At 43.2% G+C, this 2962-nt stretch overlaps 1 long non-coding RNA gene across 1 annotated transcript; it reads right to left on the reverse strand.

The window, feature by feature from the left end:
* Positions 1-763: 763 nt before the first annotated feature.
* LOC139434409 (uncharacterized) lies at positions 764-1842 on the reverse strand. Its single transcript, XR_011643757.1, has 4 exons — positions 1797-1842; positions 1604-1712; positions 1005-1083; positions 764-899 (listed from the first exon to the last, which is right to left on the reverse strand). It is a non-coding gene; the product is annotated as an uncharacterized lncRNA (long non-coding RNA).
* Between the last annotated feature and the right edge of the window lie 1120 nt (positions 1843-2962).

Raw genomic sequence — 2962 nt, forward strand, 5'->3', positions numbered from 1 at the left:
AACAGACATCGACTGCCTGAAGCAATGTGTTTTGTTCCAACGCCTCCCCATCAAGAATAACGAATGCCTGAGAGGTGTGCCAAATATCGTTTCCCAGGGACAGGACATATGGGTAAGGTCTTGACACCTTCGCCTCATGGAGGTACTCCACCAAGTTTGTTCCAACCTGAGAAAGAAATAAAGAACAAAAGACAAGATAAATTAAACAAAGTAAAAGATTGTGCAAAAGCAAAGAGTAAGCAAGATTTGGCAGTGGCTGATAAAATGCATATTCAGAAACAATGTTCTGAATTATTCTTGAGCCAAGGAATAACAGGCAGTCAGGCACATTCTTAACCACTTAAACTGGACCTGGTTGGCTCTGTACTTTAGACCACTGTTTTCCATCTTCACCAAATCTCTTCGCCAAAAATAGCCGATCTAGCTGCCATTTTTGGATAATGTCCCCGCCACCCCCCCAAGAATATGGATGCTGGGTTCAAGTGATTAAAAGAATAACATTTCCCTTTAGATATGCAGAGGGACTTACAGGCTTATAATCGATGAAGGCCAACTTAGACTCCTCGATAGTGTACCGGAACACTTTTCGGCCAACCCTGTAGACAGTTGGTGGAAGCAGTGTTGGTAACTGGCTCAGAGCAAGTTCCCCCAAACAATCTGTAGGAAGACAATATTATAGGTATGTGGCATGGCATATCTGTGAATTGGTCATTTAGTAGCAAAATAAAGTCTACTGTACAATATAACAATGTATTAACGGGTGTTAATCCATCAAGCGACGAGATAAGTTTCCCTTCCCGTCTCGCCAGGTGCAGGATCTTGTCTTTAAACAAAGGGAGCCAGGTTTCGAAGAGCTTAGGCGCAGCCTCTCTATGTAGGATCTGAAAGTCCTGTGCAATCTAAATGAAAAAGAAAATTCAATGTGGCAGCTGACATACTGATAAAAGATTGTTATAAACAATGCATCCACATCATATGTAAACATATACTCCTTCCTAACTTACCATGCCTGGAGTGAATAGATGTGGGAACTCTTGGCGGATCCCCTGAATGTCCCACCCGTTTTCCCTTAAAGACTTGGCCCTGTTTGATAGTTTGCAGAAAGTACAGCAGTACAAGAATGTTAAAAGGATAACACAAAAAGCCCCGAGGGCAGTTGCAGACAGGTGCTCTTGTATGGCAGTTTTGGAGGGTAAGGAGTTGCACTGTCTTGATGGCTGGTGGTAGGGTGTTCCACATTTTGGTAGCATATTAGTAAAATGCATTCATCCCCATGTTTGTGTCGATTATGGGGGGGGGGTAATGGAGCTCCCACTGGTGTTGTGCCCTTTTATTGTTGACAGGTACATGGCACTGGTCCCTTGAAAACCAGGCCCATTGCAAGTTGCTGTACTCTGTCCTCCCCTGAGCCATCCCACTATAGCATCATAATGAGCAGGGATTAGGTCATAGGTGTGAGAGGTCTAGTAGTAGTTTGTTTTGAGAAGTCTGTAGTTCAGATTTGAATGACTTGAGGTGCAACAGTACCATGATGAGGTGCATGCATAGGCAAAATGACATGAATGAGTGCTGCAGCTAGTGTCCTCAGTGCATTCCTACTGACCTGTACACTGCTGTATCCTGCATGTATTGCTCCACCTGGTTGAGGGGCTGCGAATTGTGTTTCAGCCATTCTTTACACTGTATGGCTCTTTCTTCCGATATGGTACATTCTATAAAAGTACACATAAGGATATTAACAATCTCAAATTATGTGTCTGTATTACTTAAACAAATTATTCAGTTCCAACGATTACCTGGTATGAATGTCCTACGAGTGCCAGCTTCACTACTTTGTGGTGGTGTCAGCTGCGTGCTCCGTGACCTGGCCGGTTTTCTCATCCTCTTTCTGACGTTCCGAAGCCTCTCTTCGAGGAATCCAGTGGCTGGGCGGTGGTTCCGTTCTGGGGTGAACCAGTATCCCTGTCAAGAAATGAAAGTCTTTGGTGAATAGAGATGAGGCACATTTTGATAGCGTGGCGACAACATGTGGCTGAGCCATCTAGAACAGGGTTTGTCTGTATGTCTGTCTGACAACACCGGGCATCAAACAGCACAGAAGTCCAGTACTCTGGTGCTGGGAGATGAGTTATATTGTGTTCAACTGACTGTTTTAGCATCAATTCCTCAATAAAATGTTAATTACTTACGAAGCCACTGCTTGTGTCCGACTCGTCCTTCAAGGAGGGAAACCCATGAATCAAAGCTGCAGCCAAGGCCTTTTTTGTCTCACTGGTAGGACTGCAAACACAGAAAAACTAAATTACCAGCAGAGTCAAATTAGATCTTAAGTATTTCTAAAACATGTGTTGCACCCCAGTATAATGGCTGTAGCATATTCTGCAGCTAATAGGCATCCTAATAAATTAAAAACACTACTGAACGTGTGTTTTGGTACATGTGTTGTGCATGTTTATGTTGGTGGTCTAGGTAAATGTGAGACTTGAAAGTAGTGTCCCGTCTTATCTTTTCCCCTGAAAGAAGATTCATATACCTTTTTCAAACCAACATAACATTCAGCAAAAACAAGAAAAAACCCCACTATTTTTAATTACCTCTCTCCAAACTTCTCCATGAGGTGAGATACCAAAATACGGACAAGGCACTTTCTTTGCGAAGGGATGATCACATCCTCATCAAGGCTCCCCAGGATCAGCTTGCCTTCAGTTGAGCCTGTGAGAATCTGGCGGATATCCTGAGAAAATTGCAAGAAGGGACAACATCACAGATATCGTTTATTACTCTTTAGTGTTGATTAAAGAAAAAAGTGAAACCCAAGTCTTAAAAAGTGGAGCTTACAAATTGTGGAATTATATGTAGTGTTTGAGGTATCATCGCTGGTACGACAGGTGCCGTTTGGTCCTCCATGGAGGGTGGAGTTGTGGCAGTTGGTTGGACATCAGGACTTGTAGGTGGCACAGCA

The sequence above is a fragment of the Pseudochaenichthys georgianus genome, chromosome 9 (genome assembly GCF_902827115.2).
Source record: "Pseudochaenichthys georgianus chromosome 9, fPseGeo1.2, whole genome shotgun sequence".
NCBI classification, from domain to species: Eukaryota; Metazoa; Chordata; class Actinopteri; order Perciformes; family Channichthyidae; genus Pseudochaenichthys; species Pseudochaenichthys georgianus.